The sequence below is a fragment of the Eutrigla gurnardus genome, assembly GCF_963514095.1.
Source record: "Eutrigla gurnardus genome assembly, chromosome: 4".
NCBI lineage: Eukaryota > Metazoa > Chordata > Actinopteri > Perciformes > Triglidae > Eutrigla > Eutrigla gurnardus.
Window position 1 is genome coordinate 21,366,020 of NC_139918.1, and position 24,110 is coordinate 21,390,129.

Sequence of the window (24,110 nt, forward strand, 5' to 3'; positions counted from 1 at the left end):
CTACCTTTAATTTGTTATATTTGCAAGCAAAATCTTCAAAATGTAATGAAAGAAAACCAGATATTAACTCTGTTTGAGACCGACCCACTTTAAATATTCATACCTTTTATAGGGTAAGAATTTCTTTGCTGGTCATTTTAGAAAGATCTTCTTTCCTCCTTAATACAAACACAATGGTTTGCAAAATCATGATCTCATACCTAAAGGGTTACTGAGATGTTCTTTGTGTGTTAAGAGGATTACTATAACAGCAGGACTCAAACTTAAGCTAAAAACTCAATGAGAATGGATTGTGTTCCAATTAAAACAGACCAACCAGAATATCTTAGGTTTTTTTTTTTTTTAGTTGTTTACGAAGACAAAATGTCCCAAAAAGAACAAAAAATGAGAAAACTATAGAATGGACTGGCTGGAAGGTACCTCTTTGGATAATACAAACAAAATCAAAAGCTAGAAATAGTTTGGTAGCAAACCAAACCCTCACTCTTGTTCCAAAATAAATGTCTTTTATCACAGCGATGTTGTTGTTGGTGTTAAAACGGTTTATAGAAAAGTGAATCAAACTAGACCTGTTTATTTGGGTTTCATTAGGTGGAAGTTTTCCTGAGCCTGCACCGTTTTTCAGTTTTCGTTCTTTTCATTTGTGTCCAACGTTCTGCTTGTTGTTATTCACGATGAATGCACATTTTTTCTTGACTGTGGCCTCAAATTATACACCTTCTGATCATTAGCCCGCCTGGAGGGAGGGAGGAACAACAACAAAGCTTCACAGAGCCATTTCCTCCCGACACCTGTGTGTGTGTGTGTGTGTGTGTGTGTGTGTGTGTGTGTGTGTGTGTGTGTGTGAGAGAGAGAGAGAGAGAGAGAGAGAGAGAGAGAGAGAGAGAGAGAGAGAGAGAGAGAGAGAGAGAGAGAGACCTTGGCCTTGAGTTTCCAACTCCCCGTCTCTTTCCAACTTCTGGTTCTCTGCTGTTGTCTCTCTGATCTTTTGACCCTGAGGCGAGACTTCACTCATCCACTCAGCCGCTCTGACACTGAGCTGACTGTCTTATACCTGCCTTGTATCCACACAAGAGCACCAAACTTATTTTTCTGTTACGATACTATGCTTTCATCTTACTAGCACTGATAACCCATCAGCGATCTATTATGCTACTTGTTTTGATGCATTTAGTGGATAGAGAACTTGGTCTAAAGTGATGAATGACTTTTTCCCTGCAGTTTGTACTTGAAGATAACAGAGAAAAGGATCAAATCCTCACATCTGGGAACCTTGAACTGGTCAATATCTGGTGTTTTTGCTTGATAATTAAGTTAATAAAAAACAAACTGCCAGCCAGCATGGAAAAAGATCATTTATACATCCTGAAAGGCATTTAGGGTGAAACAAATGAGGAAAATTGGCTTATAAGGGGTTAATCAACATTTACTAATGTATTCATTTCTGCTTCAGTCATTTAAAAAATGCCAAGGCACCAAGAAAACGTGTGTATAGTTTTTTGCAGTGTAAAGTTTACATCCTTTCAGAGAAATGATAGTGAAGGAGGCGGCATCAAAGACATAAACAGTATTTCACATGCTTATCCAATAATCCTCCAATCCTTAATCAGTAGAGCAATGCTCCACTGAGGGGACTCTAATTAATTTCTATTGTTTGGCGTCTGAACCCTCACGGTTGCCTCCCTCTATATGCTCCATGGTATTTGCACTTTTCCCCTCTAATCCTGGATCCATGCTCTAGGAGAGTGACTCCGGCCCTCCTCTCTCTCCCTCTCTTTCTCTCACATTTCCTTCTTTTCTCAAAATCCGGATGAGCCGCCGAGCGAGATCTAGACAAACAGCCTGATGGGATTTGCAAGAAGCCCGGAAGGGGAATTAATAAGAAGGGCTGTATAGAAGGAGAGGCCGGAGGCAGGGAGGTGAAACTGGGAGGCTTGTTCTGGTGTGTTGACCCTTGCGTTGTCCTGTGTGGCTAATCAAAGCATCGCTGCACCCTCTTTGTGTCGCTGCAGGAATGTGATCTATGAGAGCTGGAAATAAGACTGCTTTGATTGTCAAAAGGCTCAATGGGACAGTAAAACCAGTGAAAAAACATAAACCCTCACATTTCCTGGTGTTAATACGATGATCTGGCCAGTAAATGCCGAAACTTCTCTCTTTAAGCCTTTGGGGAACTTTTGTCACATGTTTTTTGCGTTAAGCCTTCTATCGTCAGTGTCCCTGAACATGTCAGAGCAGATGAATGTGAGTGGGGACATTTCAAAGTTGGCGTCTCTCTGTTTCCGATTAAAGTTGTGTTCTGGATGACTTCGCTGTTTTTTAGTTTGCCTCTTTCTTCATGGAGACGTTTGTGTCATTTCTGGAGGGTAAAAGGCGGAATGAGAAGGCACACGATGAACTGAACTGGTTGTCAGTCGCTGTAGATCAGACCAGAGGAGTTGCTGACAGTAACGGCAATGTGCTTTCAAACTTTTCATCTTAAAGCGGTACTCCAGCGATTTAGTATTTCACTTCCATACAAGTTGGGGGACAATGTGAGACTGGTTCAAATATGAAAGGTCAAAATCTGAGCAGCAGAACCCAAAATAACCCCAAGGCAAGCTTCAAAGACTCCTACAAATTCCATAATGCAACTCAACAGTCTGTCTCGTTGGAGCCTCCCAGCCTGGTAAAAAACACACATCTTTCAAAATGAATGACCCCAGTTTGTAAAGTCATCTGAACATGTCCACACCAAGATAACTCCGATGACATCATGTACATCATACAGAGTTATTCTCTCTCACCGGCTGAGTGCTTCTCGTGAAGAGTAACTGATGTTGTGCGCCTTAAAAGTGAGATAAAGCATGTGAACTATCTCTGCAAACACGACTGTACTTGACCCACGTTTACTCTGCAGGAGCACAACGTTGATACGTTGAGTCAAACAATGAGTAGAAGTATATGAGACGGCACTAAGCCCAGCTTCGAAGGCCTGGGACCAAGTTCACTTCCAATATGGCCGACATCTGCTCTGCAGAGACAATTGAAGCAGTACAGTTAAATCAATCCAGACTCGGAGCAGGAAGAGAGGTCTTTCATCTGTGTGATGTTGGTAAATACTCCCATGTGCAATGAGAGATCCCATTGTGTTAAACTGCAGGGTCAAGGATAAATTGTCTCTGAATAAAGAAAAGAAATCAAAGAAAGAAGAAGACAATAAAAGGGGGAACAAGCAGAGGCGGTTCCTGCTGTCTTCGTCTGGTTTAGCATTGATTTTTTAAAATATCATTACCAAGCCCAGGCTTTCATGTCCATCTCCTTGTCCCACAGGAACCCCGAGATTTGACACTAATGTTTGTAAGGCAACAAGCTTTTGAGTGATGACTTCCTCAAAGAGACCTGCAGGTCGCGGTGCGAGGCGAGGCGAGTGACAGTAAGCAGAGCGTAGCGTACCGCGGCACTGATATGAAAACACCAGGCTCGGCTCAGAGGAATAACGCTAAAACCGAAACACTGACAGATCCCATAAGCTGTCGTGTTTTCTGTGATGGATTGTTTACCTTCAGGCGATTTTCAGGACCGCTGAGGTTGTTTCTCACAGTGGAGCAGAATGAGCTGCAGCTCGTGGCCCCTTCCGAAGAAAGAAAAACATCATTAGAAGAAATGTGAAGGAAGGGGAGAAGCTCAATTATTGGCACAAACCAATAAAGATCAAATCTTTGAAATTCACAGGAATCCATAATGCAGCGTGACCCTTCTCCTTCGTAACCAACTAGAAAAGGGGCCTGAGCTGCTGCTCGTCCATACTCAGAGTGAGGATTCTTGTGGTTTCTGTGGGTTCTGGCCCAGGCAGCGGCCTCTGGCCTTCCCTGACAGGCCTCTGTTTGTCCTCCGTGGTGCCAGCTGCTCGGTGAACGCACACGGCTGACTCCACATCGTCCTGCTCAGCATGAAGAAGAGGAAGCGGAGGCCTTCATCCCACCGAAGCATAGTGATTTATTCTGAAAGCACAACCATAAATATAACGATGGATTCTTCTAGTGACCAGAAAAACCTAACTTTGTAGATACTAAGTGTTTGAAGAGAGGGGATGAAAGGGGGGAAAAGCAGGAAGAAGTAAAGCTGCCATGCTTCTTCAGAACATCCGGAGTTATTAGCAGAACGACTCAAATTCTCAGCAAAAGGCCTGAGGACAAAATTATATGTATACCAACTTCATCTGAAGCATTTATTGTTTTTATTTGAGACAAAAAAAAGGCCTAGACAACCATCTTTTTATTGATTCCTCAACAAAGTGATAGTATTTGATGATGTTCTGTTAAAAAACTGTTTTTAAAAATAAAGCAGATGCTGTCAAAGTTTTGAAGCTTTTTAGTAACACATGTTAATAGCATTTGTTCAACATAGCAATGTTTGCAGGGAAGCGTCGCACCATCAAACATGAAAAAAGGACAACAAATGATCTGTTGATGGGTTGCCACGGAGTCAGATTATAGAGAATTCATTTCATTTCTGTCCAAGTGGTTTTTCCCCCGAGAGGTTGTGTGACAGGCAGCTGCATGCTTCAAAAGGCTCTGGCAGCCGTCTGAGGAGGAGGAACAGAAAGCTGTGAAACGCTTCCTGACCATCCAGAAAGTTTCTACTCACAGGTGGCAGGAAGACGAGTCGGGAGCAGCCTCGCGGATCAGACGTCTCGCTGTGGATTCTGATGGCGAGATGGGAGATGAAGCACTCCGCCAGAGCCAAAAGTGCATCCATCACCGCTTTTAGTCACGCCAATACTTTTCATTTCGTTTATTTTTTAAGTTGATGATGGAAGATTACGTTTAAAGTAATAAAAAGGAACTTTTCATATTCATAAATGCCTCTTTTTCAACTAGTGCCAGTTAATAAAAGATTTTTATAATTGCTGCAAACATCCATGAGAGGGAACATCCTGTGCTGCACACATAATTACAAAACATTTAATGATTATGGAATACCATAAAAGAGACCACAAAGCAAAAATGATCAAACAAAGCATCGCACAAGTTTGAAAGCTGCTCTGGACCTTTGAGCGTATCAAATGATCTCGGTTGTCATTTAATTATACATGTTTAAAAACTTCTCGTCTACGTTGACGTAAAACCATGTTGTATGTCAAGAAGTAGCTGTTGCGTGATTGTGAAAGATGCCTCATTTACTTTATCTGTCTTTGTGCTCTTTATTGTAATTTCGATGGGAATGTGAGATCTTGGGATTTGTGATTTTTTTTTCTTTGTTGGCGTTTACCAAGTTCCTGTCAGCTTCAGCCCCCTCCGTGGACTGACAGGTGGATTTGACCCCTGCCCTCACAATTTCTCGTGCGAGCCCGGAGCACGGCAGATTTTGACCCTTGATTGGATTCTCAGAGTGACGAGGTCAACAGTCTTTGGCTGCGCTCTATAATTATTTCACATCACAGCGACGCAGCTGCAAGACACACTTTGCTTTTATCGTGTTGCGTTGCTACGGTATGGGTTGCTTCTCTGGAGGCGATCGAAGGGCAATTTTTAAATAAATTGAGGGTAAATTGAGGGTAAATTGATAATTATGCAGCTTAATCTGGGATTCTGATCCTCAACTGCCAGACTATGAATAGTTTGAAACACAAAGCTACCCAATAACAAAAAACAATGTTACTGTGACTACAGGTTCTTAATGGTAAACTAGAAAGAGACGAGAAAAAATGTTTATGTTTTTCTCTGTTTGATTAAATATAATTTTGACTGACTTCTTTTTTTTTTTTATAAAAAAAAGTTACCAAGTTTTGGGGCTTTTGCCCCCCAAAAAGTGTGGTTGTTAAAGTGTAATTTTGGAATATTTCAACCTGCACCCCATTTTGTGTCGAAGTGACCAATGGGGACCAACATTTTTTAAATTGGTCCAGATAAATGTTTTTTTTTTTTTTACCTTTACCTTGATCCCTTGATTCTCCTTATTGTTTGCAACTAAGTCCACACTGAGAAGTTCTGAAATATTGAGAGATGGTTAAGTTTGATCCACATATATAAATATAGTTAACTAAAATTCACTTTCTGTCCACAACACAACAAACTCGACATGTAGAATAACAAACTGAGCCTGCCAGGCGAAAAAACAACACTGGACCAATTAAAAAATATTTTTGTCCCCATCAGTAACTTGGACACAATAACTTAAAAATATCATCCAGGTTGGAAAATACAGAAGTTACCCTCTAAGAAGCTGAAATGTCCCCTATATGTGAGCAAGTGTAACATATAGATGTCATTGTCTCACAGTAGCGCTGGTGGGAACTGGTAACTTTTTCACCACCGGCCAACCTTGGTAACCTTGGATGCTCCAAAGTACTTTCATCTGTTACTAATGCGGATGCTTTAGAGAACAAAGAAAATGTGATTTAACGGTAATTCATTATCTTTAACATCGCTTGTCACAAACATGTCTGTGCAGAGTGAAGTTGCTCTTTGAGTTTTCAGCTGTCGAACACAAAGGGCAGCAGGAAGCTGCAGGTACACTCATGTTTGTGCTTTGGTGTTTTTGAGTGACGGGAAAATTGCTAGAGGGTCACGTTTCAAAACGTACCATCACACCCCTAGACATTTGATCTTTTTTCTGTGTGTGTGTGTGTGTGTGTGTGTGTGTGTGTGTGTGTGTGTGTGTGTGTGTGTGTGTGTGTGTGTGTGTGTGTGTGTGTGTGTGTGCTTGAGTGTGTGCATGTACATGTCTAGGCCTGAAGAGAGGAAAGGCATTAAGTGGATTTTTTTTTTTTATCACTGCTGATCTTTTTAACAGTGCCGATTTGTTTGTTCAGGGATTTCTAAGTACACACATGAGACGGAGGTTGAGGTTATGTTTCATTGACATAATTGTATAAAAATGATGTAACACTAATACAAAAGAAAAAGACACCAAACTTAAAGGCTTAAAACATCATACCAATGCCTGTAAAGCTGTAAAAAGATGAGCGTGGGAGCCAAAGTCAGACTATCTGCGCGAGTGAAGTGGTCAGAGCGCGGAGATTGATGGATTCTCAACGCAACACCACTGATGTACCCTGCAAGTTTTTTCCATGAGCAAAGACAGATTTGTGGCATGTGTGTGTGTGTGTGTGTGTGTGTGTGTGTGTGTGTGTGTGTGTGAAACAGAATGCGTCCCAGATTTTCTCTCTTCTTCTTCCTCCCTCTTCGCTCTCCTCTCTGCTCTGCGGGCTGGATGGAGGGAGCTTTGATGTGGCACTCTGTCAGTGTTGTGACCGCAGGCCCAAGAGGAACCAGATGCTCTTTGGACTGGCTTGTGGTGGAGAGGCGTATGTATAAATAAAAAAAGAGGAGAAAGAGAAGATGGGTGCAGGGGGTGGTGGTGTGGGGGTAGGGTGCTGCCTTGATGCCAGTTGAGTTTACTGTAACGTTTCCTGCACCAAAGCAGACGGAGCAGGGTGTCCTGGTCGGTAAGGGTTAGGGCAGTAGAGAAGAACATAAATGTTCTATCACTTACAATGGCAACTATCATTTAAGGGTTTTAGAGCAGGAAGTCATCAGCATACATAGATTTGGGTTAAAGCCCCCAATAACAAGTGACAGACTCAAAGCAAAGTGGACAGACTTATAATTGCATGTCACATGATGCAATTGCCCCAGGAAGACTTCTTGCCCATACTAAGCCATCACATTTTACTCATATTTTAATTTACTATATTTAATGGTGTTTAAATCTTCCTGTCTGTAGTTATGTCTGTTTATGTCCACATGTATATGTAGACCTCCAGACTTGTTGGTCTTATGTTTCCTCTTTCAAGCTGGGGTCCTCTACCAGAGGCCTGGGAGCCTGAGGGTTCTGCACAGTGTCTTAGCTGTTCCTAGGACTGCACTCTTCTGGACAGAGATCTCAGATGCTCTACCTGGAATCTGCTGGAGCCACTGTCCCAGTTAAGGGTTTACAGCTCGAGTGCACCGACTACCACCGGTACCACTGATGCCTTTACTCTCTATATTGGTTGTTTCCTGGATTGTGGCTCTAACACTCACTAGTCCTCGGCTTAGTCTACATTATAAGAGTGCTGGACCTGGGGGGAAGCCCTCCATGCATGGTGAGGAAATGTATTGTCTTGATATCATTGGGGGGGATTATCAGCAGGGTATCTGATGAACAGCAGTGCACATGTCTTGATGGCTCTGATCTAGTTATTTTTCCATTCAGCTGACTTTCCAGGACTTCCATTACTCTTGTACCCTTGAAGGTATTTGGCTGACTTCCTTGTGGTCTTTTCATGGTTTCCATTTGCTCGCGGGACTCCAAGGTATTTGTAGCTGTCTTCTGGTAATTCAACCACAATAGTTGTGATCATTTTGCCTCTCTTTGAGACCATCCGGCCACACTCACCTAGCCCGGAGGACATTCTGATGTCGTTACTGTTGACCCTGATGGTGTGAATCAGTGAGTCAATGTCACATTCATACCTATACATCCATGTAGATGATGGTTGATGATGGCTGATGGTTACTCCACTTCAAAACCGGTATCTGTAGTTACTCTTAGTGATGATGATCTGGCTGAGGGGGTTCGGGCCTATGAAGAACAGTACTGAGGACAGAGCTCCTTAGTATATGCCGCACTTGATGGTAACTTATCCAATTGGCTTTGAGTTGGCCTCTAGAGTTGTCTTCCACAGACCCATTGAGTTATTGATGAAGGCTCCTAGTGTCCTGTTAATTTTTTACAGTTCCAAGCATTCCAGTCCTGTTTATTCTTCTTGCTTCTACGTCTCTAGTGAACCTCTTCAGAAGGGTAACCCTTAGGTAATTCTTTCCTAGCCTAGCACTTTTCTGTAGCTCTGACAGCTGGTTAACTTCTCTTCGTGTTGCCTTGATCTTGGCCTTGAGCCTCCCTATTGACCGGCCTCATGTTCTACTTGTTTGTAGTTCCTACATTTCCCAGAAAGACTTGTGTCTACACCCAAAGAACATGTCTGAACTTGTTCCTTTCAGCTGTGGGTTTTTTGTGTAGGTGGAGGGAGTTATGGCTGCAGTAAAAGCAAGACAGCAGAAGTTATTCTGGTGCCACTGTTAGCTTGTAAATACTGTTAGCACTGTCAGTACTGTTGCTGCTGTTAGCTGCAAGCCACTGGCTCAGCCGTCACCTTCAGAGCAGTGTAGAGGCAATAGATACTGTGTGTCTGGATTTGTAATTTAGTACCTTTAAACAAAATGCAGCAGCTTTGCTGTTTGTTGTTTGTATACTGCAACATCAGACTGTTATATTGACACTACACTCTGTGGAAGAACTATTCTCTAGATGCAATTATCAAACCCCTAGCTGACTACCCTCCTATGCAATTCATTTATAGAAAATTAAATTTAAGCTTGACATTTATTTGATAAAATCATTAATAATAATTCAAATTCAAAACAACATTGTTTTGTTATCTTATCTACATTTGGGCAGTTACCACAATCAGAAAAACACTTCACAAAAAAAAAAAAAATGGACTCTTAAAAACTGACCGTACATCTCCAAAGGTTGTTTTTTTTTTTACGGGTTGACTTTTCCTCCAAGGACACTTTGGCAGGCTGAACATTTGCTGACACAGCGGCTTTTTGTAGCCTGGTTCTGTGTTTGACAGTCTGTCTGACCACCAGGCCACCAACAACCTCACCAGCATCAGCAGCATGACAGAACACAAGCGGAATCAAATCCCGTCTCCTCCACGACTCTCCATAACCACTCGCACTGTAGCATTACACAAACCTCATAATAGTTGTGATTTATGACCCTCCTATGACACTGTAGTGTTTGGCAGGAAGCCTACGCAGCTCTGTCTTCAGCTTCGGCCACAAAAAAAACATAAAGGCGTACATTAACAATATTCCCCGGGTCGCCACTCACCCGGGACATCAATGTAGCTGAGAAGACATGAAAAGCAATGAGAGCTACAAACAGAGATTAATCTGATCTCTTTATAATGATGCTCTACTATCTTTGTCCACTTGACGAGGAAGGAAAGTCAGTAATTCCACCTCCATAAGGCAGACATTACATGAAGTGTTTATCTTGCATGTCAAATAATTGTTTATGCAGAAAACCCCAAGCAGGGCAATACAGTGACAGGGTAATGGAAGCTAGATGCTAAGTACAATGGAGCGGTCCAACTGTTTTGATTGGAGGGCAATCGAAACCCAGAAGAGAATAAACAGGAACAACTAAGAGCTGATTTTGTTTATTAAAAGATAAATACAGAGAGCTGGTTTGTGAGCGATAGCTTTTGAGGAGCCTGCTGAAATGTATATGAGCTTCAGGATCAGAATCAATTTAATCATATAATTATACAGAGACTGTCCTGTTGACATTGGTGCAGAGGCCTATTGACAACAAATGTACCAAAGTCCACATGGCGTCACATGTCCAACTGAGTGGAAAACATAGTTAGAGACTATATAATTTTTTTTTTGCTGCAGAAATTAAAAGACAAACATGAAACATGGGGAGAGAGAGGATAATTCAGGTCAGAACCAAACTGGGGATGTTGTGATTATATTCATCTTCACATGGAGTTCCCAGGAAGACATAACAGTTCAAATTTAGTTAAAATGATGCACATGTTTTAAGAGAATGGAAATTCAAACCTGAGATTTTGGCCAAAATTAAACGTGAGTCAGTGTGTGTTTCCATCAACTACAGTTGTGCCAGTAAATTCAGGAGAACATTAGAGGATTATATCATATCAATAAAAATGCATCCACGTGTACAATGTTTTTTCAGCAGTTATGGAGGAAGGTAATGATGTATAACAAGGCTCCTGTCTAGACTCAAACCTAGGATGTTAGTTAGATAAACTCCTGATGCCGAGCCCTAAATCTGGTACATACACATTCATCTTTGTGCAGTGGAGCAGGTTTCCCTCTCAAATCACACAGTATTGTTATTAAGTTCATTATCATCACTTATAGCCCCACTTTGGGCATAGGTCGACGACAAAAACTCTCCCGGCCCCCCGACCCTGGGCTAATTTCTCCAGCTGACCCCATGTCTGGCCAGTCCAAGTCTGCCTCCAGGTCTCTACACCAGGTGTTTCTTAGTCTGCATCTTTTCCGTGCTGAAGGTATTTGGTAAGTGGATTCATAGAAGACAGGTGTTGATAAAGGGCTGGGTTTTCCTCATGGCGGTTCTCCAGGTCTACGCTACAGCAGGACAGGCTTCACGGTGGTCAGATCGGATGTTCCCCAGACATTTCTTGCCTTACCGATACAGACTTTCACAAATCTGTCCCACCCAGTTATCAACAATGCTGTATTGTTAGCAAGTTAACCGACTTTTTTTAATGTTGTTTTCAGGTTTCCAGAGAGATTTGCTGTAATTTGTTGTAACAATGAATGCCATGCTCATGAGCAAATTAAAAATAAATTCACATTATTATTTGAAAACAGTTCATGTCCCTACAGAGGGTAATTCTCTGGCTCCACTCACTGATATTTACCCTGACAATATAATGTTTCCCGTCTCAGACAAATCTGACCAAACCAACAAGATGCTGGTTTAAGAGATTTAAAATGCAGATTTTTCCAGCCAGCATAGACTCAGACCAAAGTCATCGAGCAAAAAAAAAAAGGGGAAAAAAAGAAGCTATGCCAGTTGTTTGTTTTATGTGGAAAAGTGGTGCCGATTTAAGGATCCTCTTTGGTTTCCCTCTTAAAGATCAAAGGGTCTGAGCTAATCTATTTGACTGGGGCCTGCTGTCTCCACGACAACAAGATCACAGACAGGAAGCCTGTCCTTCCTTCACGGGACCTTGTCATCAACAATGCAACCACTCAGCAGTGTCTGCCTCTCCCATAAGTCACTGTGTATGCATGCCGGTGTGCATTTTTGGGTGCGTGTGTAATACAACTCCACAGAGCAGGGAAAAGCTTTCTAACTTCTCTTCAGTGTGTGTGTGTGTGTGTGTGTGTGTGTGTGTGCATGAGGGCCCGTTTGAAGAAATCTTTCAGTTTTGGAGTGATACACAATCTCTACCTGTTTTTCCATCTTCAGGTGTGTGTGTTTGTGTGATGGAAGTGACAGTGTTGAGTTCTGCTTCAGTGACCCAGAAAATACCTTTTAATGCTGCGTTCTTAAGTCACTCTGGAGTCCCCTGTGTTTGCCCAACACATGAATAGAAACTTAGACGAAGCCTTTCTTCTTTGACTCGGAGAAGGGACAAAGCATAACCACATTATCCTCACAGAGTCCTTCTTTTGGAGAAAAAGTTATTTCTATGATGGGACTTTTTTAATACATACTCTGTGTGCATTCAAAGCTTTTAAGTTATAAAAATAAGTATGCCTCAAACAAACTAGTTCATGCAAAGTGTAGCCCGAACACATTTTTAAGGCAAGACAAAAAAAAGCTTACCTTCATACAGAGCCAAACCGCCAGGTCAACGGCTGTGTGCCGCCACCATGTTGAGAGCCATGTTGAGAGCCATGCGGAGGCAATAGATATGCTGTGAAGAAAGAAGAGCTCATTCAAAAACACATTGATATTTGAAATAATGCAAATAAGGAGCATGCTGTAATAAGATGCCATGTGGTTCACTTCACATGTCGACAAAGGGATATGTCTGTGGGTGAGTTCATTCTCTCTTCTTATTGCTTCCTTTAATGCTAACATTTGTTCTATTGTATTGTTCATGTTCTATTCTAATTTGAATCGTTTGAATATCTGTTGGAGGGACCTACAACTACATTTCATAATGCAATCCTGTACTGTATTATGACAATAAAACATCCTTAGCTCAGATATTTCATAGTTTGTGGTAGCAGAGCTAAAAATGGGGAAAATGAGAGTGTTGGTGAGATTTAAGGATATGGACAAAACCAACTTGATGTCAAGATGCTGCACAGTAGTAGTTGTTTAACTTAAAATGAAAGTTTAATAGCACTTGCTTTAGTGGATGTAAATGGACTATGGACAATCATAAAACACCTTTCTAACATTCAGCCATTCACACACACTCTCATACACTGATGGCAGAAGCTGCCAGGCAAGGTGCCACCAGGATCTAATCTAGAGTCATTCACACACAGATGGCACAGCCCAAGGACACACACTGGAACGGAGACAGAACCGCCAAGATTGCTACTAAAGCTACAGTAGTTAAACAGAGGCGTGTGGTGTCAGGACTTTTGCTCTACACAGTGATGAATCGTAAAAGTGTGGATACACTTTTTATTGTTTTACACTTAGTTGTACACAAGAATAGAGACAGAAGTAGTTGTATGAAGAATAAACACACACACACACACACACACACACACACACACACACACACACACACACACACACACACACACACACACACACACACACACACAAGCAAATTGCTGTGTAAAGTGGCTGAAGATTGTAGGTTTCTCAAAGAAAAAACGGTCACAATCAAACCCTTTAATTTTGATCTCTGAAAGCTGTGGGACAATCCCACAAGCGGTTTGTTTGAAGTATGCAGACACCTGAGTAGATACGCTCAGACTTGATCAAGTTTTTCTTGATAGAATAGTCACATATGAATACGCTGAGTTATTGAGCTCTGTATCATTTATTTTCTCCATACCAATCAAAAAGAGGTGCAACCCTCACTGTAAGAAATGGGGAGCACACCTGCTCCATTTGGTTAATAGAAGCCTCTTTCACACGTGGACTGCGACCCTGAACTTAGACCCTGAGGAGCTGTATGCGAGAACGCCAATGTCCAAAATTTCCACAAAGACTAACTGGACGGACAATGACGTAAACTTCTTGTGGAAAGTGCCCACACCGGAATCATCAGACGAATTCAAGTAAAGACTTGACTTGAAACCTTTCCGGTAGGTGAGACGGCGTCTGACATGAACAATCTCCTATTGTGTGCCACGTCGCAAAGGGAGACTCCAGACCACGTCTGGACCTGATTCTCTGGACATTGCTTGGCGTTCTAATGACAAAACAGCTATAAACAATTGATATTTTTGGAAATTTGATTCGACTGTCAAACAATAGTTGTTTTTCAAGACTAAACTGAACGGAAAACTTTGCTAGTTATCGACCTAAACGTTTCCAAAGATCTAACCTGATTTTCTCATCCAACCAAAGATCATAACAGATTTCCTTCCCCAACTCTTTTGTGCTTCTAAGTTCCACAGTTACCAGTGAGATCTGTGAGCACAATGTGGAGATCATCACCTCACTCTCCTCCCGGCCATTGCCAGATGAGAACAGTGTGTGTGTGTGTGTGTGTGTGTCACACAGACTTTGTGTGTCATCTTCAGACTGTTTCAAGCTGAATGTGAACAATATGATTTGGATGCCTGTAAGGGCCTTTATGGACTCGAGGAATGTTCAGTCTGTGTCCCATTAAGAATCTGTCATAATCTTAAGATTGAAAGATGGAATGAGGCTGTGGAAGCTGGGGGATCAGCTGCAGCACATTAGGACAGAAAGCCTGACAGATATCGCTCTTCTGAGTTCAAGAAATAGATTCCACGTTGTCCAACTAACCAGCTTTTTTTTCCCTTCTCCACGCCATCTTGTTTGCATAACACCGAGGGCTGGGCAAATTGAAAAGATAATCCCCATTCTTTTATGCATCACCGAGGGGTATGTGGGGGCTTTGTGCATTGGACATCAAATGTGAAGCAGAGGCAGTGGGTGTGTGTCGAGGCCGTTAAATGTGAGACCCATTTGTGAGTTGGCTCTAACTGCATACACAAATAGTTTTAATAGATTGTTTTTAAAGAACAGGGCGGTTTTGATTTTCCCTTAAGGACATAAACAAAGTTTATAAAAGGTTTATAAATTGGTATTAATGGCTTTAAAATGGTTAATTATGCTTTACAGATCACCAAAAGTCATTAATAAAAATGTTGGTTGCCTGTTGTAATAAAATCCACATCTGGTACATCCTCTTTTCTCCTATATCATATCTTTTTAGCCAGCACTTTAATTTATCATGGTAGTTTATTGAAAAGTGATTCATTTAATATTGACTAACTGACTTTTTTAACCATCAAGATTAATTGGCTAAGGAGTTAGCTAAACCAACTAGAGTGTTAGCTATAGCTGGTTATGTTAGATGATCAGATTGGTTGCTTGTTCAAACACGTAAAACGGTGTATATTTTTCTAACAAGCAACATATTGTGCTTGTTCAAAGACTGACTCCTGCCATGATTACTGAAGGAATTAGTGCACATTGTGAGGACCACAAAAACCTCATTTTGCTGAGACAGTAATGGACAATGATGGATGTATGTATGCACTGGTGCCTCGTAGCAAGAGGGGCCCAGGTCAAACCCAGTTGTGGGCTCGGCCTTCTGTGTGGACACTGACAAATACTGACTCTAGTTGAACCATTCAAATGTTCACCCATCGTAGTTCTTTTTCATGCTTTGCAAGCGGGAGAAGCTTCAATTGGTTGCAAACTGCACCTTTAACCTAAATTAACAGAAACCTACCGAGCTCAGTGCAACGTTGTTGAGGAGCGAATGGCCTGCACCTCTAACATCAATTAAGTGTACAACTATGTGCACTTACATATGTTATCTCCAGCAACACCTGTGGGCGAACACTGTATCAGCGAAACACCTGGCAAGAGGCCGGATGAACACCAGAAATACGACATCAACCGTCTGCAACCGTGAGACGGTGGACGGCCGGACAAAGGGGGAACGATTGGGAATGATTTCATTTCTACTGCAAAACATCTTGGATGAGTTTCAGCAACCTTACATTATTCGCCCATCAGGACTCCAGATGTGATTCCCTCGCCGTCACCATCTAAAATGTCTCTTTAGAAGACACTGATCAAGCAAAGTGTCCCAGAGCCTGAGACCTAATATTATTAATGACCAAGCCAGAGTGTTGTATGACTCCTCCAGCCATTAGAAACCTGCAGAGGATTTGTCACAGAGTCTTAAGCCGTCTCATTCCTCCTCTCCGGCCCGCTCCGTTTCAAACACTTCATTACTGATGAGTTGTGAGGCAATGGATTTTCAAACATTTCACTGACTCCATCTCTTGGCGGGGGCCGCTCCGTCTGGTTCCCTGCAGCAGGTTGGAAACAGATTGGGGGAGTGACCAAGGAAAATGTCGGACAATATCTAAAACACTTCTCAAACACTTGCCTCACAATGAGTGAGAGTGTCTGGAACCAAGAGAGCTGGTGCAGGTTAAAGTACAGCATAGTTAAAGTATACCTCAAAAAACTTCTGTTATGATATAATTATTGTTATAAATATGCTTTCCAGCTTAATTATTCTGGTTTAAAAGCTTATTCAGATGAATACTTTTCCAGCTGTTAATTATCAGTGTAAAGCAAAGATAATCAACTTTTCTATTTACCTCTAATCATTGAGGTTACTCTTTAAAAATAGTGGAAAAGTAGCTTGTTTTGGTTGCTTCAGATGGATGCAATCATTCTTTCATCAGATTATATGGATTTTATTTGTCTCTCCCTTTCGCCCTTTGATTTATGAGGCGTATTCAGTGCCGTGCAGATAAAGATAAAACAGCTTTGTGTGTTTTCTTTCTCAGTTTTTTGTTGCACGATGCAGGAGGAGGAACCGGTTTAGCCTTTTCTGTTACACATATGCGAGTGGGTTGAGCCAAGTAATTCATCGTTTATAAACATTTGGTTTTCATTTTATAAACGCATATCAGATTTACGTAAAGGACAAAGAGTCCCCAACATTTGTCAACAGTGACAGCCAGAACTTTTTTTGCATGCATGCATGCTTTGTTAATTAATAACACAATAATGGCTCCAAACAGTGTTTCTGAGACTATATATCACACATTTATTCATATTTATTCACTGTTTTTTCTTTGTCCATCATACTGAATGGTGGTGGAAAATAATTCAGTACATTGTATTGCTATCAAGGTGAGCAGTGGAAATGACAACTTCCTCACAAATTAGGATCTCCACCTGTTATCACATTTAAATATACATGCAGGATACACACTAATCCTCTAACTAGCATCTGTTTCTACTCAAGGTGTCACTGAGCAAGGCACCTGAACCACCCACTCTGTGAGTTTCTCGCTAAAAATAAAAACAGGTTTATTCTCTGACTTATTAAGGAGGCGTAAAGACGTCTTGAGGCATATACTAAGTTTGTTGCATTAGAGTCTAATCTTGAGATTTCTGGAAATTTTATATGAATGCCTGGAGGTTCTTTAAGCTATTTTAAATTAAGGTAACATTTTTTAAACCTTATCCTCAGGACACATAGAGACATGCTTTTTTCTGTTGTCGTTTCAGTGTTAGATTTGAATGGATCACAAAAACTGGATTGAAACACGGAATGCAGTATTTCAGGGGTGTTTGACATGAACATTTGTCACAAGAGGCCAATAACATGATTAATCTGGGGCAAAAGGTAATAATAATAAATAATGCCGTCACATACACACACAAAACACAGAGATACTTCACGAGTACAGAGCTTACAGCTCTTTAACAGTCCAGCCTTGTTTCTGTTAATTTACTGTTGCAAATAATAATTTTCTGAGCCACGATGATTAAAAGAATTGCTTCAAAGGCCGCGTGCATGTTTTGAGGTGGCGAAGTTTGGGCTTTGAAGGCCAAATCAGATACTCAGCGACAGAGCAATCTGTCTGAGCACAAAGGCAAACTTTCAGCATTCCTCATTCCGGGGCGGACCACCCAAAAAGGACCCCACGCCTCCTCCCCCCCACTCCCAACTCACCCGACCCACCCTCCCCTCCGCCTCGGGTTACAAAGCATCGCTGGTCTCCAAAAGAAAATGTCACAAAAAAAGGAACTTGAACTTCAAAAGGCGACTAATCTGAAGTAGCCTGAGTTAATCGTGTGCATCTGTTCCTCGGCTCTGAGGCTTCTGGACGGCGGGAATCTGACTCTGCCGGCTGCTTCACCATGCAGTCAGCGTCGGACACCAAGGGCCGACAACCTCTCTGCTAAATGTTGTTGACAAAGCCACATGGAGCGATAAATACTCATAGATAGTCATTTGGAGGTTGCAGATGTTAGTGTTCCTTCCAAAATGTCTGACGCTATCCAGTTAATGTCATGACCTCAGTGGAGTATTACATTTTTACCCAGATGAATGATGTATTTTCATGTTATGTCAGTCAAGGCGGAAAGTTAGGTAATGTCTACGTCAGTGATTTACTTTTCTTTCCTTTCTAATATTGATGTGATTCATACAGAAGCTCTCTCTGTTGAACACAATTTCCCATTCCAACTTAAAGCTACACTTGTTATTATTTTCTACTAACAATACCTAAAATCTATTGTGATGATCAGAAGATCATCACCCAACTTTCTCCACAGAGCATTTTAGCACCTTTCAGCTCATTGTTTTGGTTTTACGCTGTTTTATACTGTTCTTATGGGCGTCGTTTCCAGATGCAACAGGCTGTTGTTTACATCAAAAAACTTTTACAAAGCCAACAGACAAATGTAAACTAGCTGGTGAACATAGTAATTAGCAGAAACTTTGGCTGCTAGAAAAAGTAAGACAGGAAATGTTAGACTCTATCTGTTCCCAGCAACAAAACTGCTGTTATTTTGGCCGAAACATTTAACACAACCTTAACCAGTGCAGGCCTAAAATGCTCTTTTAATGAATCTGTCGGCGTGATCTGATCTGATGCTGCTTTCTCCTCGGGTAGATGACAAACAAGCCAAACTACAAAGGCACTCAGAACTAACTAAAAAAAAAGACAAAACAACTGCAACAACAAAAAGACTACAATGTCCGTATTCATGAGCACTGCCTGAGGAAACATCCGCAGCTCAACACAATGTGACGACGTTGACAGCTACAGTGAAAGCCAGCAAGTGGTTCTTGAGTTGGGACTTTTTTATGAAAGCACAAGCAATGTGTTGGACAAATCCCATTAATACCAAAATGACTGAGGCTCAAGGTTCATTCTTTAACTGGAAATAAGCAGAGGACAACATGAAGGTCTATTTAGTTGCAGAGCAGCTTCTTAATGACCATTGCCTTGTTCAATGGTGCATTTATCGTACATTCACAAACAGGCAGATGTAAACATGTGGAAATATAATTTTTGCATCTACAACCAGCACAAGGATTAAGCGAGTAGTACAGCTGTGATGTCATTCAGCAGCAGGAAGAAACTGAGCATTTACTGTAATGGGATGCCGCCACAAGAAGCCATGTTGTGTTTTGAGTTCCTCCTGTGTGATTTGAGTCGAGACACCTGTAGCCCACAGCTGCAAGAAGCGAAGGAAACACAGCAGGTTTGGAGGAAAGTGTGTCCAACAGAAAAATAAAGACTTCCTAACATCACAGATCGACACCTAATAAGCTTAGTAAAATGTGTGTTTGTCATATTAATATATATTTAAGTTAATCAAAGTATTAAAGTTCATTGCTAACATCATCATCATAATACTTTGTGTGTTAGATATTTTGCCGAACACACACACACACACACACACACACACACATATATGAAAATGATCTTGTGAATCCTTGAATTGTAACAAACCCATGCTTTGTGGCCAATCACTGTTCCCCAGAAAATGTATTTGACTTATTTTTTAGCGGTGATATGAAAGTTTCCAAAGAAAACAAATGCGTCACACTAAATTACAGCACATGTGCATAAAATGATGCTCAGACATCTGGCACAGCCATAAAAAAACACTTTGATCAAGTGTTGGAACAAGCAGACTTTACAGTGAGGATATTGTTTTCTTACATTAAACGACTTGAGGGGACATTTGAGGGAGGAAATTAGGGATCGAGGAGATTAAATCACGTAAATCATGACTTCTATGTATTTGAACAACAGGGTGATTGTGTGCAATTAAACAATAAGGAAACATCCTTCCGGGGCAAATTCTATATAAATTATACTAATCTACATCTATTAAATCATATTCCGACTCCTTCCTTTTGAAGTTTAAAGGCACAGAAAAGGTGTGTGCGAGTATTTTTTTTTTTTTAGATGTTTTCCTGCGCTGCACAGGATCCCCCGTTCATACACGACACAAAAGGAGCCAGACATCACGGACATCCGTAATTAGATTTCTCTCTATTTGATATAACAGATCCCCCCCCCAAAAAATGTCTGCATTCCTTTCTGTGGGACAGAGGCAGAACAAAACGTTGCCTATCACATTACATCCTCAGCACCACCTTTGCCAAGTAAGATAGCAACTCCAGCAACATGTGGCTTGCCCTTAAAGACTACCCGAAACCACATGTGTGAATCCCCCCATCCCTTTAGACACACGCGCACACACACACACACACACACACACACACACACACACACACACACACACACACACACACACACACACACACACACACACACACACACACACACACACACACACACAAAGGCAACGTGGTGTTGTTGGAGTGGGGTGATTGATGGACGCTCAAATCAAAGGTACAAGTCTTGAATTAAAGGAGCTGCAGACCAGCCTTCTCCTCCGCTCTCACGCAGGAATGCGTCTCATTAGACGGCTGCTTCAATGTGAACCAGCAACCCACAGATGCAGATTGGAGCGGACGTTCACTTTTTTGGAGCCTCTTCATGAAGATTTCAACAAACAAACAAAGAAATCTTAATGTTTTCAGTGTGTCTTCATGGGATGTTATCGGAATGAACAGGATGTGTTACTTTTAAGACTGCTGGTCTTAAAGAGTCATTTTAGAATAATAAAAAAGTGCTGGAGATGCATGTTTATTTTTCTACATATACATTTATACAAAAAAGTGTATTAGACCTACATTGTGTTTAATGCTAAGAACCTGCAATATTGCGCAATAGTTTTCATAGGGAGTATTTCTTTGGTAGAAGCTTCTTAGATAAAACAGATGGATATCTGAAAACCTCAAGAGATTGTATTACTACCGTAACAAGTAGGAGGATTGGGTTTTTAAATAGTTTATTTAGAAGTAGGGGGGTTTCTCAACCCATTATAGAACCCCCATAGGAGGACTTTATTAAGGGGATAATGTAAACATGAAAATGAAACAATAGCATTATCATTTCCCAAACAAATGTGATATTTGAGCAATATTTGTTTTATTTTCACACACATATGCGTTGCATGGACTATTAAAATGGAAACGGAAAATAATTCAACAAAAGATGGCTGTGTTTTCTTATCTTACAGTATAAACAATGTAATCTGATGTTTCATTTATGCAAGAATAATTCAATTTAACTAATTCAAATAACATACATATGTGGACAATTATAATGCTATTTTGGAATTAGATTTTCAAGTTTACATTATCATGTTAATAAAGTCACTTATGGGCTTCCATAGCAGTGGATTAGAAGTGATAAAAAAAGCAAAGCATATCATGTAATTACCCAAGTAAAGTATAAATTTGTACTTAAGTACAGTACTTTGCCAGGAGTGGTTGCTACTAGCAACAGAGTGTTCAACTGAAACCAACTGACATAAAGTGATGGATGATTGATGAAGAGCTAATAAAATAATAATTAATGACACGATCAATCATTAACTAGTTCCCTCTAGTTATAATGACCAGCCTTTCCTTGTGACAGGAACTAATTAGTCAGTGTCAAAGTAAAAAAAGATAACGCTCATCCATCTCCGGAGTGGCGTTTTTTCCCCGTTAACTTTAACTTGGGGGGACTCGGTGAACAAGTGCAGTGTGGAGAATCATAAAGGGTTGTCAATAAATCACAAATGTTCCCCCGTCCTCCTCCGTGACATGATGAATAGGAAACACTTGAGATCACGTGTTTGTGTTTAAAGATATTAAAGAGAGAGATATTGGCTCCGCTGCCCAACACCTATGGATGTGTGTGTGTGTGTGTGTGTGTGTGTGTGTGTGTGTTTGTGTGTGAAAGGTGGTGGGGATGGGCGAGCAGGAAGTCCACACACAAAGTACATTCACTCTCTTTCCCCGCTTTTCGCCAGCTTTATGGAGGTAGTGAATTATTCACCACGGGCGCCATTTAATCATCCGAGTTTATTTAACCTTTCCGAGAGCCCGCCCGGCAGCCGATGGGCCTGTGTCATAGGTGTGTGTACACTACGGAGAAAGGCATGCGCTAAGTGAGTGTGTGTATAGCATTAGAGTCGTCTAAAGAGTATCCTGTTTACATTCACACGCTCCACTCCCACAATGTCAGGTATAAGAGGTATAACCTCACGTCTTTATTTCGTTGCTTTTATGCAGCATTATATTTAGCTTTAGCATATCGCATACACACGTAGAGAAATTGGTCACCATGTCAGCCTCACCGTCATCGCCGCTCCACCTGTTCCCTGCACAGTGCGGCAATTTGTTTGGCGAAAAAGCAACTGCTGGGGTTGAAATCCCTCTGAAAGGGCTGACCTTCTCCCATGCGAGGTGTTTATGGCAGCGGGGTCGGAGTTTAGGCACTCCAGCTATGTGACCCCTCCTGATCCAACACTGGCATGTAAAAACGGTCCCCCCCCTTGCCATCGCTAAGCCACGGTTTGAAATTTTAGATTGTGGGAATACAGCAGAGAAATGTCCACCTTTCATCCCCTCCGTTTGAGTCTTCAAGTGCAAAGAACTCAAAGGCAACTTCTGGTCGGCGATGGCGAAACGTGGCTTCGGATGGTTTCCCAGGAAGTATGTGTACATAACAACTGCTCATATCTTTCCACCGCCGCCCTTTGTTCCATTTCAGTCATTCAGTAAGCTGGCGGGCGCTACCTCAAAAATTAAGAGATTCGCCTTGAAAAACGTCAGCGACAACAAACCAGTCTGATTGAACAACCGCCTCTGCTGAACCGCGGCATTACACGATGCCGAGGAGGGGGGGGCGCTGCCAGATAAGCCAGTTCAAAAGCTTCTGGCCGCGGTGCCGGTGCGGACCGCTTGTGATGGTTTGGAGACAAGGCCTCCACTGTTCACAGAGCATGTGTGTGTGTACGAGAGCAGACTGAGGAGGCTACAGCTGCTGATAACGCCGGCTCTGGACTGATCTGAGTCATGTGTGAAAGGATGAAAGCAGACACGCTGAGGGCGAAGTTTAAAGTGGTAATCTCCAGATTCGTGTTGCTTCGATTTTGATGACATCTGAGGGGCTCAGCAGTCGTTGCCGTGGCGTTCGTTTCCCCCCCCCCCCACCGCATTTCAACAATCATTTGTTCAACAGAGGTTTCATTTCACGTGAAGATTAAATTATTTTCACAGGAAAAAAAGGATGTTTTTTTTTTATTATATCTAATCTTTAATCTCTTGGTTTCTATCTACAGAACAAGCTCTAACAAGCTTAGCCTCGTTTAGCTGTGTGCGACCTGCTCAACACAGAACAGCAGACAGAGTCAGCAATTAGAGCTTTGATTCTGCACTTACATACAAAACTCCTTGAATTGGGTCAGGTTGCTGTTTTTTTTTTTCTTGAAAAGCAGACTATAAAGACAGTTTTGGGCTGTGCTAAACATTTAGCACATGTCCGATATGTGTCTGAGACCACACTGAAAAGACTACGCAGGTTCACGTTGGGTATCAGCTCTATTAGCAACTAAGAAGGGAACTTAATGGAGCCTTTGGCAGCTAAACAGCCAGATGTTTTCCTCAGCAGCCGGCGGAGGAAAAACAACTCCAAAGCGAACGCTATTTGTTGCTGCATGTCAGCAGGAGATAACCGCTTTGCTAACGTGTTACCATAACAACTTTATAAGATGCTATGATGTTAGCTGCCCCTCAGTAGCCAAAGCAGTTTCTAAAATTAAGTTCCATTAAGTTATCAAATTGTCTCTGGCATCTGAAGCTTTTGTTCTTCTTGTCTTGTGTTGCATCTTGTTTTTTTTAATAACAAATTCCAACCAGCTCTGCTTTGTATGCTTACCCTGGTTTAATAAAGAAAATTGTTTATTTAAGCACTTTGTCTGTTCCACCCATCTTTTTTACAGTTCCATGTAAAATCAAAATTGCTATTGTTTTAAGCTAATCAGAATGGAAATGTATTCAAATGAAGTTACATGTTGGGTTTCTTTGCATTCCCCAAAACGGAGCGTAAAAGTTGAATTCATAAACAATAAAATACACCCTTACACATTTAATTACACTTCCGCTGCAGCCATTACCTTATGGTGGCTATTGTACAAAAAAATCATGATCACTGGTCTAT

General features: G+C 41.4%; 1 protein-coding gene across 1 annotated transcript in view; it reads left to right on the forward strand.

The window, feature by feature from the left end:
- Positions 1-24,110, forward strand: part of rab31 (RAB31, member RAS oncogene family) — a 188,389-nt gene that overhangs the window by 45,447 nt on the left and 118,832 nt on the right. The window lies entirely within an intron of this gene.